A 14,787-nucleotide genomic window follows, 5' to 3' on the forward strand; every position below is an offset into this window, starting at 1 on the left:
AAGAAACAATAACTAAAAAAAGAGAAATTAAGTAACAACTAAAACGGTCTGCAGAGAGAGAGAAAGAGAGGTATTCGAATAGAAATGAATAAGTTACTAAAACGGTTCGCGAGAGAGAGAGAGAGAGAGAGAGAGAGAGAGAGAGAGAGAGAGAGAGAGAGAGAGAAGGAAGCAAAATTGTCAAATAAACAGCTTCTTTTCAAATTTCATAACGGCAGTAGACATTTGGGCAAATGACCTTGAAGAAAAGCTGGATTAACCAGGAATATTTTTGTTAAGCCTTTTTGTTGCCTTGGTAGAAATTGTTTCTAGGAAGAAGTCTTATCAAAAAATATTTGTAATTCAGTTGCAATTTTGATTTCACTCTGGGACCAGTAAGAATAGTTAAAGATATTTAGTGTCAGTATAGAGAGCCACGACTGCATATGCATGTATTAGTGTATGTATTTTCATTACATGCATGTATATATGTATATGTATATTTGAAGGCCAAACCCACGAAGGAAAATGACACAATGGAGTACTCCATTGTTTCACTCTCCTTCGTTCGTGGCTTTTGCCTTTATTGATACTGTATTCATCACATTCCCAATTTTTTAAAAATTGTTATACATGTATATATATACTGTATGTATGTGTATGTATGTATATATATATTTTGTATTTATATATTCTAATTGATAAGGCATTTGCTTACGTTAATTTGTTTATTTAAGGTCCAATTGCCTAATCAGTTGGCTTTTCTTTATTTCCTTGTGTACTAAATGCCAAGTCATGCGTGAGTTACAAAGATCTGTGATAAAACAGTCCCTTAATAATTTTTATTTTATGGGGCCCCTATGATAACGTAAGTCTGGCATTGTTGTACCTTCAGTACTTACCTTAGATCACCGGGAAACCGACTATGCTTGCAAGCCAATCAGGCCATACCTTAAGGGAAGTAGCGATTACGGTATTTTGTTTTTTTACGCATGGGATGAGCTAATTAAACCTAACAAAGGAACGGTGAAGATGGCATACACCACTCTGATTTAAGTTTAAAAAGATCAAAGTAAATTTGCTTGCAAAATGAAAACCTAATGAAATTTGATATTTTGCGATATTCTCCACATAATATAGATGATCCAAACAGGTTACAGGAGTCCAGAGGGTAGTACTTTTATGAAGAATTTTACTAGAAGAAAAAAACATAAAGAATTTTACTAGAAGAAAAAAATATAAAGAATTTTACTGAAAGAAAAAAATTAGTTTGTCTGTTCCTGGAATATGTTAGTTGGCATTATTAGGTTAAGATTGCGGTCTAGGCAGTAGTATATCGCTCCTGCACGGGGTTGTCAAAATTGATGACATGAATAAGCAATACATAACTCCTGTGCATTTCAGGGCCGAGTCTAATTGGTTTTCGTTGATAAAATCTTACCAACGCATCGGATATGGATCGTATCTGTGATATTCCTTATTTGAAGCCACAAATTAATTGGCAAAAATATGCAGTGATGTCCAATGTTGATAATTAAGGCACTTAGAGTTGTATATCAAAGAGTTAAAGGGAAACCTGCAGGCTCGTAGGTAGAGGCTAATGAAACGTCGCTACTGGAATTCTTATTTTGTTTCACACTCAAACCCCTAAGTAGTGTACAATAAGGAATGGGCATCGAATGAGAATATTAATGGTATAATACAGTTCCATGGCGCAATTCACGTTTCCTTTAACTTAAAATATACACAAAGTCTTACATACACTAACACACACTGTGAAAACCATTGTTACCCTGGAGTTTCAAGGATATACGTAAAGTATCGTTCAGATGCCCATGAAATTTACTAAACGGTCAATGGGCCTGTGTGGATAAAGGCCAGTATTTAGCAAATGAATAAAAATACATTTTATAACATACTTTGGTTTTTCCTATGCACACGGCTATGCAGTAATGATAAGAAAACTATTAATGAGAATGACAATAATCATATTAATATTCATCACAGACCAAATTATTCTTGTCATTAATGTTATAATCATCATTACTGTATTATTCATACTTCGACATCAGGGAAGAGGGTGATAGAATATGCAAAAATACATATGCCGTATACATACACATACATAGACAGATATTTTATTCACATAGCACCTACAAAACACAAATGAAATTATATACATATATATGTATATTATATATATATATATATAATATATATATATATATATATATATATATATAATATTGTGTATATATATATATATTATATATATATATAATAATATATTATATATATATATATATATATCATAGTATATTTTTATGTTTATTATATATGTGTATATATATATATATAATATATATGTGTGTGTGTATATATATATATATATATATATATATATCATATAGATATATATATATATATATATATATATATATATATACATATATTATATATATGATTATATATATATATATATATATATATATATATATATATATATATATATATATATATATATATATATATATATATATATAAATATAATGTGTTTGCGTACGTGGTTGTGTCTATATGTATATATATATATATTATAGATATGAGATATACTAGGATAATATATATATATATATATATATATATATAATATATATACCTTATATATATAATGTTACATAAGATCAGTAGAATAGGTAAGTTGTTAAAACTGGTCGTTGCAGCTAGTCAGTGAGATAGTTTATCAGTCAAGAAAATTCGGCCATTGTTTATTCTTAGTCTGAAAAGTTTGAAAGGCCTTGATAGAAACAAAATATTTGTATATCTCTCTTCTTCATAAACATCACTCGAGTATTTTCCCTTTTGTCCAAATCGTTTGGTGCATACGATTCTTTCCTTTTTTTGCATACTGCAAAAAACACGCAACACGAAAGCAGGTCTTGCGGCCACGAGAACAATTTGCTAGGGTTTTCATAGGTGAAGCAGCCATCACGTATAACCTGGGGTTGTTTCATGAATGATCGGCTGCCCTCGTTATCTCATCACCTATGTTTTCTATAATTCAAGGTTACCAGATTTATCGGGCCAAAATATCATACCAAACACTTTTAAATGATAACCTATAGGAAATAATAATTCATGAATACCGACTTTTTAAGCACTTTTATTCTCATATTTATTTTGCATATTTTCTTAACTGCACATATCACACTCAACCCAGTACTATCGTCAACAATAAAAACTTTACGATCACTTTCTTAATGATAATAGAATATGGAGAATTCCCTTTATACTCAAATATATACCTGCTTCCCACTCCTTTTCAAGTATGGCCTTATGGTGCGCCATTTGTTGGGTTCCATTAGTTACTTGTTTAACTGCTTCGATGTTTCATAGTCAATGGGAATGGATTCGTGTTCACTCTCTGGATGGCTAAGGCAACGGACTTTTGTGCACGATAGTACGTCACTTACATTCTGGGTTAGCTGCTGCTATCGAAGACCCTTTCTTCGACGGTTCCCATGTAAAAGTTAGCAAAGAGAACCAGGTAGAGAGAAACCCATTGCCTTCTTTGTTTGTTGAAGATTTCCAGCAGGGAACGGAAGGCGTGTTCGAGGATGTTCAGTGTAGGAGTGGTGAAGTCCCTATATACTCTGTCTAGGATCATCTGGATGGTTTCTTCGACAGGGACGTTTATGAAGAGGAACTCCACATCCATGGATGCGATGAGTCCTCCAGAGGTGGTAGTCCTTATGACTTTCAGGAACTCTGCTGACGACTTCAGGCCACGGAACATACGGGGTCAGGATGGCGTTTAGCCCCTTAGCCAGCTGGTGGTATGTAGGGGGAAGAATCTGATTGATGATGGGGCGCAGGGGTTTCCTCGCTCATGCGTTTCCACATTCCCATAAATGCACCCGAGGTCGTAGTCACCAGTGTTCACAATTTGTTTGATCAATTTAGGTGGTTCTTAATGATTTGGAGTTGCATGCTTAATCTAATTTAACACTTGTGAATTTATTTATATTAGTTATTTTTAAATTTTAATTATTGCTTATCAGTTTGAATTTTGATGGAATAATTTAATTTCCTGATTAATTCATTTTCTTGATATTTTTTTTATTTAATTTCTTTAAATGATTAATTCAAGAATTAATTTACCTTTCGGTTGTTTTCAAGTAATAGTAAATTTCCCTGAGATTGTAAATTTCACTTATGAATTTTGAATTTAAAAATGAATTTTTTGTATTTATAATTTTTATGGGTTTCGTTGACCACCAGTGATAGAATTTGATTTGTGTAGAGATGCTGAGTGTTAATTTGTGCCGTTTTCCTTCAATTTTCTTGAAGTGAGTTAGAACAGGGAAATATTTGAAATACTTACTTTTAAAGTTGATGTTGGAGTGGTGCCCTTTAATTGAATTAATCTCATATAAGATTACCTCACATTTGTTTTAATGAACTTAGTCTGATTACTTGCATGAAAACTAAGCTTTTTAAGGGACCACTGTTGCCTTCAGAAACTCATATTTTATCTGTGATGAAGGTTCTGGTGTCTGGCTGTTGTGAGGTAACTATTTTTGATAGGCCAATATCTAAATTTTTCTTTATTCTGACGTTTCGTAATAATACATTTATTACAACCTCAGGGAATCTGTCAATTAATCAAATATAAAATTATAAAACAATCGTAAATGTACTAAGAATTATAAAAATGTAAAAAGACTAAAATTTAGTATTACAAAAAATATTAAAAGCCAAGATCACCGACCAACCTTAAGTCAAGAGAAAGGAAGACTGAATGACACGAGAAAACATAAAAGGAGACACGTTAGCTAAGGTACAGTTGGATGGAGGAGGTTTGGGTATTGAGCCAGCTACTTAATGGGCAACGACTCTAAAATGGGTAGTTCCTAGTGGTTTTGAGTTTGCTCTATAATGCAAAAATAGCTTTCTTTCGATTGGGTTTTGCAGATTTTTGCATGGTTCCTGATATTCGAATGTTCAGGGATAGAGAGCCAACTTCCTGTGCGGAAACTTATTCCACGATGAGAATCGATTCTGACCCTCGGTAACCTCCTCGTAGATCCCACATAAGTCCCAGAGTTACACTTTGGGCAAGTATATTTATATATTACATTTGAGGTTAAGAGGGGACTCCAACCGATCTGTATATTTAAAGAATGACCCAATGGTTAAGGGATTTTTTTGGTATTACTTCAATACTGACTGCACCATAATTGTTTTGCATAATCTGGGTAAACCTTTTTCTGGAGTAATGTATAAATGGAAATTTTTCATAAACTAATAGCTTTGGTACCGTATAAAGTGCTTTAGTATTATTATAAAACAGATTATTAAAACTACGAAGCTTCTTATAAAATAGTTTTTGAGCGAAGCAAATATTTTTTAAATACTCCAAAAGGTAATTTATTTCCCGATTGAAAAAACACCCGTTTGATGTGTGAGAAATGCCCTGTGTAGAAGAGTTGATAATGAATTTAGCTTAAATTAAAAAAACATGAGCTGTAATAATTATATCCTTACCTGTAAAAAGTTTTCTAAAAGAACAAAACACATTCTCTCTCGTAACACGTACATCTAAAAAAGTAGACTAGAGCATGCTTGAATAATGTCCACTCAGGTTTCACCCTATTTTTTATGCGAGGTATGTGGAGGACTGTTATGGTCAGCCATGAGCTCCATGCAGGTTCAACAAATTAAATTAGGAAACTTGATAATGGGTCTATTAAGTTTGGCAGGGGCAGAGGCAACAACGGGAAAAGGACTTAAACAAAAATGCAAAATTACCTTAAAAATACTTTATTAACCTAAATTATTCACATATATACAAGAGAGTCAGGTCTGGTCCAAAACTAGATACATTACCAAATTAAGTTAAATAGCAAACTAATCAATAATTGATGCAGCAATAATAACGGTTGCTTAAATAAACATCATAATAAACAGTAAACATAACAAAATGCAGTAAACATTTGTGAACTACTTTAGGTACATCAATAACAAAACAAAAATCACGACAGCATAAACAAATGCACTAACACCTTAAATAACATAATGGTCCAACAAACTTCATACATTACACACATGGAAACACTTAAGCAGCATAAATACATACAAAATGGAAATAGTTAAGCAGCACTAATGCACACATTGAAATACTTGAACAGCATTAATACCAATAGCTAAAGGGGTAACAATAACAAATTAAGCAGCATGAATACCAAATTACTTGTACAAATTGATAAGGTAACCACACATCATTACCTGGAGAATTACATTTAACATACCCTCGTGCAGTACAAAAACACCACGGCAATCTACACAGATGTCAAGACCACGAAGGGTCCAAGAGGACGAACACTATTGAACTGCTGCCTGATCATTGAAATGCCCGCCCTGTGATTGACGGCCAACAGGAACATCTCCAAAAACTCGGATGATCGCCAGAGTCAAGGCAACAGCAAACCTGCTGTCAAACAGGAACAACACCGTTCCTCCGATGGACAAGGTTCAGCCATCAAAACCATCCTCGAGGCTCGACCTGCAGAGGGCCACAGGTAGCAAAATACCTTCAGTTCCAACATTCTCCAAGCTGTTATGCTGTCGAGATCCATAATCGCTGCTATCCCAAACCTGACTAAAGTTAATAAAAATAAAATGAGCAAAAGTTACCTCTTACAAAGGAAAACAAGCACTACTGGGTAAGGAGGGCACCTTCAACAAGGGAACAATGAGAGAGAGCGATTGTTCCAGACAAAAACAAGCACTGAACCTTACAATGACACATTCATATTATTCAAGAGAAACTCTGATATTGACTCTGTTTTAGCATATGTTAATTACCAACATAATATTAAATTCCCTGTGGAAACCTTAATATTTGAAATCAAGCTTTTATACTCATATGTCCTCATAAAGACCTGAAGCCAATGCTTAACTTTTGAAGCGCAGTAGGTCATACAGGTTTATGCCCCTTTTATCATTTATCAGATTAACCTGACATAATCTGGTTATCTCAGTCAGTGTCTTGTCTCTACTTGTAGCTGTAAAGTTGTAATGGGGTTATGATAGAGTTTATGAGGTCTAATAGCATAAAAGTACACACTGTGAATTTATAAATATCTGTCTGTTTAAAACGATGATGTAATTCCTTCCTTGTAGTTAAACTGCTTCTTCCTGGCCGACCGCACATTTTCTGTCCGCCCGCAGATCGTAAAAACTACTAAGGCTAGAGGGCTGCAAATTGGAATGTTCATCATCCACCCTCCAGTCATCAAATATACCAAACTGCAGCCTTCTAACCTCAGTAGGTTTTATTATATTTAAAGCTAAAGTTAACCATGAGCATGGGTCTGGCACAGCTATAGATGGCAACAACACAGGCCACCACCGTTTCTGCAAGTTTCACGGGCTACGGCTGAGAGTTTCACTGGCCGTGGCTTAGAGTTTCATGAAACATTATACGTTGTAAAGAAAACTGGTTTAATTTTGATATTACAGATGATTTTGTCGTTTTCTTCATGAAAAAAATTACACGTATACAATGTGAGAGAGAGAGAGAGAGAGAAAGAGAGAGAAAGAGAGAGAGACACGGGAATGGGTGGCCAGGATATTTAAAAGGAATACTTCTCATGAAACATGACAAAATTGTAATCTCTGAGAGAGAGAGAGAGAGAGAGAGAGAGAGAGAGAGAGAGAGAGTAGGATATTTAAAAAGAATATTTCTCATGAAACTTGCCAAATTGTCGTGAGAGAGAGAGAGAGAGAGGAGAGAGAGAGAGAGAGAGAGAGAGAGAGAGAGAGAGATGTAGGAGAAAATGGCTGGATGGAGTGCAAGGGGTAATGAATGTGTTCAGCAGAGGGTGTCCTACTTCTAGTAATTGAATTCCTGAGACCTTAGAAGACGTGCTCCATGGTCTCGGAATTTGCTCTCCTCCATCGTCAAGATGCCTCTCAAGCAGGCGTCGCTGGTGCTATTAGAGGGCGCTGTTAAAGAAGGCGAGGGGCCGCTGCGTTGCCCAAGAGGGCTGTCTTGAATAGATTATAAATAACGCACGACTCTTCACCAACAATGGCATACCTACTGAATGAGGGAATTAATGTGAAGAGTTGGGAAAGCAGATGCTCTTTTTAATGTCATAAAGATTGCCGTCTTCATCCTCAGATAAGAAGATGGGTAAATTGCTTCGTCTCCCTTCACGTGAATTGCCTGTTGTGAAACGGCTAATCTCCATTTTGAGATTCTCACGCGGCATTCACCGAGACTTTGAAAACAACAGTAAAAGCTGACGGTTGTGATGTTGATGTAAACCTTAAATGTCTGAACGTGGATTGAATATTCCTCCAATCTGATTGTTTACTTGTAATCTGAAAACTGCTCATTGTTTGAGAAGGTATTATCGCACGTGGAAATCGTTGCTTACACTAATCTATTTAGGATATTAGTTTTGTATCAAAACCAATATAAATAAGGCTCGAGTCATGGAGGTGCGTTTGTACCTGTTACATGCAACACGCTGTCACCAATTCTGATAACTTACACCTATTTTTATTTATATAGTTAAATATTCTGATAACTTAACAAAGTTTCAATATGGAATGATTTACGTTATTATATCTATTAATGTTTTCTATAGAATTACTATGGGGCCTTGGCTGCCACATCCATACGAGATGAACGTACTTAAGTTTCAATCAATTAACCCTCTCGAGGTAACATTCTTTTTAATGAAATTTCAATATGGCAATTTGTCTTGAGAAATTTTCTTGATAACTGATATTTGAAATCCAGCTTCTTGCCCATTGAATCAACCTCTTGATTACAGACTCTTATGACATCATATCCATGATGGCGAAGATGCTAAATCCTACAACGAAAACGCTTTGCAACGGAATATCGGACGGGACCACATACTACAGAAACAAGTTTTCTGTACAGCGTATAATGTTTCACGAATCTCTCAGCCACGGCCCGCGAAACGTTCAGGCACTACCCGGTGGTTTCCTGTGTTGTTGGCACAATCACGGCTAACTTTAACTTTGAATCAAATAAATACTACTGAGGCTAGAGGGCTGCAATTTGGTATGTTTGATGTTGGTGGGTGGATTATCAACATGCCAATTTGCAGCCCTCTAACCTCGGTAGTTTTTAAGATCTGAGGACGGACAGAAAAAGTGCGGACGGCCAGACAAATAGCCATCTCAATAGTTTAAGTTTACAATAAACTAAAAAGCACTATTTTAAATGACATTTCGAAGTTACGGACGCCAATCATAAAAATTTTATTGTCATCGACTTTATAGCACAAGAAAGAAATGGAAACATATCCTATAGAAACAATATTACTTTTTATGAAACGGATGTTGAATTAATATGGCTGCATCAACAAATTTAATTTATAGTTGAATTTTCATTTTTCTGATAGCTCACTACCCTACTTTTACTAAAAATCTATAAGAGGTTATAAAACAATAATTATACGAGACGGCCGTCATGTGCATTGTCTTTTTTCACACCTGTGAGAAAAACGCTGTGAAAACTTATTGCCTTCGATGTTAGTTTAAACAAAAAAAAAAAAAAAAAAAAAAAAAGGATTAGAATGATACAAAAAGATCAACCTGTGTCTGCCTAAACAAAGTCTCCGTTCTTAATTATTTGTTGTAGGATATCACAACTTATACTTATATAGTAGACATTTTACAATGTGCACCATTGCACTCTACACATAGGGAACTCGAAAACTGCGTCTAATTTTTAGTGACTAATGGCTATTCTAGCCAGCCAGTTAAAAAAAATTTAAGTAATAAGGTCTGCGTGAGAAAAGAAGGCTACCATGCCTAAAAGAATTCTTTCTTCATATTAAGAAAATAGCATACCCCATTGAAAACATTTATAGGCACGTCTCAAACTCGCAAATGTAAATAATTCATCCTCCTCATGAGAAGTTATCAAACCCCACTAGTACAGAAGTTCACCCTCGACGTGGTTCGGAAGTCACGTAAAGCCGTTGGTCCCGTTGCTGAATAATCACTGGTTCCATGCAACGTAAAAACACCATACAAACAAAGCCCCACTAGTGCACCATGTACTAATTATGAAAAACGCTGTTAACCTTTAGATGCTCCGTCCTTTGATGGAACATGGTTATAAGTGGGATAACCACTATGCTCACTATAAGGATCCGTACCAAATTCAATAGTTTGGCGCTGGGAGCCATTATGAAGAAAAACCCGATACCAGACCAACTCCCCATGTCCTTGTAACTAACATGAAATCACCAACAGTTCAAAGGACATCCTCCGGTATCTGCATCTTGGAAGCCCTTCATAGTCTGAAGAGGAAACCCTGCCTCAATGTCAAGTAGAATCCATTTCCTTTCCCCCAAATATCAGAAAACCTATTTTGGTAAAAATATCTTCCTATGATGTCACTTGTTCTCGAGCCTGCTCTCCAGCTGAGTTGTCTTCCAGTCAGGCAGTCATATGCATTACAATAGAAGACCATCTACCAACATAATAATATTCAACACATGGGAGATATGCCAGCCAAGCAGACTTGACCACCAAAGAGGCCCCTTATAATCTTACCCCTTTCTGCATGCCTTCCTTGCATAAATTCAATAACCAGGGTTATGGAAACATGGACATCTTACCAAGTATGTGGAGTGCCTTCTAAGGCAGAGGAGACCAATTTAATCAAAATCAACCATAATAGGATCCAATTTATACCAGACTATAGCTGTGATCATACCGTGTCAATCAGCAGCGGAACATGAACGGTCATGCTGCCTATTTCCCGTTCTTATATAACAATTTTTGTCTTTTCACTAGCCAAGTGGAAACGGCCTTTAGTGTGGTCGTGTCCTCCCTTGGGTGACAGGAACCTAGAACAGTCATAGTGTGATATTTTCCTTTGCAACAAAAGACTTATCAGGAAAAAGACACAGTTTTTCACTTTATGTGTAATAACGTAATTATGAGTTCTACAGTCATACATGCTAAATGTAATGATAGAACGTGGTGGAGCAAAGAGAACTTTGCGTGGTTGTTTCAAGATAAAAGCTTGTTTAGTGTTACAAGGTCATGATGCTTAGCTGTTGTCAGTTTGCTGAATTAGATTCTGCTAATTCACCATCGTTCTGTAAAGCATAATAGATATCTAAGTAACAGTGAATTCCTCCATTGCAGTAAATTGAGCAGCTTTCCCAAGGGAAACTATAAATGCCTGCTTAATGAGTGCCTAATTTTTTTTTTTCATTTTACCTAGACTTTCAGAAAGTAAATTCGTATTTTAAACTGGTGATAAAATTGTCTGACTTCACCAAAACTGGAGAAAGCATCAGCTCATTTCATTAATTCTTAATCATACCATGTGTTTTCTCCCTTGTAGTTATTGGAAAATTAGAGAATTCATGTACAGGATTTCAGATGCTAAAAAATAAGATATAAAACAAAAATTTCTTCAAATATACATGTTATAATTAATGCCGGTTGAAAAAAGGAAGTTGTTGCAAAATTGCAGTAGTGGATAACAGAAATGATAAGCTTTATCCAAATTTTGACATCTTTGCTCTCAGCTTCATTATGTGAAAATAGATGCACTCATATTTGAATGCCAAAAGATTACCTTTCTCTTTTCCACACTAAGCAGACTCATATCACCTGCCATGCTCTTCCAACCATGTGCATGACTAATTATTTGTAACTACTTTGTAATCCACATATATGAAAATGGGCCAGAGCCTGCTAATAAAGTCTTTTTTTTTTTTTTTTTGGGGGATATAACCCTGAGTATGAGTTTTTCCACCAAGGTATACCAGCAAGGATATTTTTATTCAACCCCTGCAGTTCACATACTAACTACAGCCATACCTACTGTTGGATAAAAGCAAGGTAGACCCAACACAGTTCTCACACTTTACTCCTGTTCACTAATGAAATGACTAACAGAAACTGTCTGTCAAAAAGAAAAATACAACTTATACTGTAACCTCTGTTTTTGTGCCTTTTCAATAACCAAAACTATCAGTCTTTTTCTAAAGGGAAAGCAAAATTCAGCTTCTGAAACATCAGAAATTAGATGAAGGTAGAATATATCTTCAAGGTATCTCCAGGTGTATCTTCACCTGAATCACAAGTTGGACTGATACCCAGAAATGAAGGATTGCATATAATGACCTTCACCAATTCCTGATATTCATGCTTGACAAGCCCTCAACTTACTGAACACACAAATGAAGAGCACAATGGCAAGGAAGTCCTGTGAAAACTTTTGTCCATTCTGATGTTGCTGAACATCAATGCTTACAGAAACCCAAGAAGGCCATCCTAGTGAGGTAAATAGGCTCTGCTAGCTACTGATAACATTTTGGGGCTTTATTCCTCAGTACTGAAGGGAACAGCAGTGGTGGACCTCCAGAGGGGCAGACAAATTGCCAGATGCCCACAAGGTCTTGCAACATGCCCCTCCCATCATCTCCAAAACAGAGAAAACCAGTACATGGATCAGGATCAGGATGGCAAAAAGCAGTTAACCAATATAAAACTCTTACAAAAGGAAAAAGGAAAAAATGCCCCTCCCCTGTTCCTTTTCTTTCTGTAAACTCCCCACAGTTTGGAAAAGTAGCAGGAGAAAATAAGCAGAGCAGCCCATCTAAAATAATTACAGTGGGCCTCCCAAACCCGTGGGCAGATGCCTGACCTCTGGCAGGAATTTAATGGTAGACATGGGTGCATCAAATTCATTCTCTTGCATCACTGGCCATACAATTATGCAGTCATCAGACCTATACCCTTCACAGACATTCGGACACCCGTGTTCGTTCAGTGCCAACTTCCTTGAATACGTTTGGTATAGAAATAGATACATTACTCATTGCTGCCTTATGGACCCTGTTTCTCTCCAGGTGGTACCACTTACCACGAGACCAAAACAGCCATCTGTCTCCTCGGTAGTACTTATGAACCAGCACACTGGTATTTTTCAAGCTCAAGTTCAACAGGTGCCCATGAAAGCAGCATATGCCCAGTATATCAGATTACCAGCCCTTTCCACTTCTTGCCTCCTGCCCCCAAGATAAACTGTTTTTCAAGAAAATGACCTTTAAGGAAATGGCATGGATGGGCCTTTACAAGAAGGCCTCCCCACCCACCCCATATGGTGTTAGATCTCCTGAGTACTACATTCAGGAGCTGGTACACCACAAAGTCATTCTTATGACGACAGCCATCACACCTTTCAAAACCTAAACATTCAACCATGCCACAATGGCCTCTGTATTTTTGGGGGCCAAGCAAAAATGACTAATGAGCAATATCCTCTGTGACCTCTTCTGAGTCTGCTACATCAGTGAAACTCAGGTATTCGTAATTAGAACGATATCCAACCCCTCCTACCATCTAATAAATCGAACAATTTACTGCAACATTTGCTGCACATAGCCATATTATGAATAATGATCACATCACTGTGAATCATATAAATTATTTGAGCTCAAATGTTCTTTAATATTTAATTCGCTCTACTCGGAATCAATATATTTTCATTTATGTAAACCGAAGGGGAATTTTTTAGTTGATAATAATTCGTCCTCTCTTGGGTTCGAACCACCGCCCAGCAGACAGAGAAGAAATCAGGACTTCAGTGACGTTTATGATTCAGCAAAACAAGTGAGGTCATAAGTTTATACTGACTCTAACCTTACAAATCACCGTTGAACTCGGGTATTCGTAATTAGAATCGATATCCAACCTCATCTACCATGTTAACAAATTCAAACATCGGAGTCAGCACAAATTTATAACCTTACTTGTTAGCTGAATCGATAACTTCACTGAAGTCCTGATTTCTTCTCTGTTTGCTGGGCGGTGGTTCGAACCCACGAGAGGACGAAATTATTCTCAACTGAAAAATTCCCCTTCGGTTTATACATATGAAAATATAGTAATTCAGGAGGTAGAGCGAATTAGATATGAAAGAGGCCTTTGTACCTCGAATAATTTATATGAATCACGGTGATGTGAAAATTATTCATAATAGGGCTATGTGCAGCAAATGTTCAAATTTATTAACATGGTAGGAGGGGTTGGATATCGATTCTGATTACGAATACCCGAGTTCAACGTTGATTTGTACGGCCAGATCAGTATAAACATATAACCTCACTTGTTAGCCGAATCGATAATGTCACTAAAGTCCTGCTTTCTTCTCTGTCCGCTGGGCAGTGGTTCAAACCCACTAGAGGACGAAATTATTATCGACTCAAAAAATTCCCCTTTGTTTACATATATGAAAATATATTAATTCCAAGGTAGAGCGAATTGAATATTAAAGGACATTTGTATCTCAAATAATATATATATATATATATATATATAATATAGTATATATATATATATAATATATATATATATATATATATATATATGGATGTGTGTGTATATGTGTGTGTCTGTGAAATATTTTCTTTTAAACAGAATTATATCTACTAAAAGGAGTCCATACAAATGCCAAAATGTAGAAAGTCAATGCTAAATTTCAGAGACCATCTTTCTTTATCTTCAGCCAGATGATGAATTAGAGGAGTTACAGAAAAAGTGGTATTCATACAAAGGTCTGCCCAGATGTCCGCCGTAACATAACGTCGCCTCAGTTGACATTTTTCTCTTTAATCTTTCTTATCTATAACATCTGAGTTCCAAGCTCCTTTTAAGAGATTGATCGTGTTTGTTTGTTAAACCCTTCGTGGACTGGGGGGTTCAAAATTCATTACTAGAAGACTAATG

This window comes from Macrobrachium nipponense, chromosome 20 (genome assembly GCF_015104395.2).
Source record: "Macrobrachium nipponense isolate FS-2020 chromosome 20, ASM1510439v2, whole genome shotgun sequence".
Lineage (NCBI taxonomy): Eukaryota > Metazoa > Arthropoda > Malacostraca > Decapoda > Palaemonidae > Macrobrachium > Macrobrachium nipponense.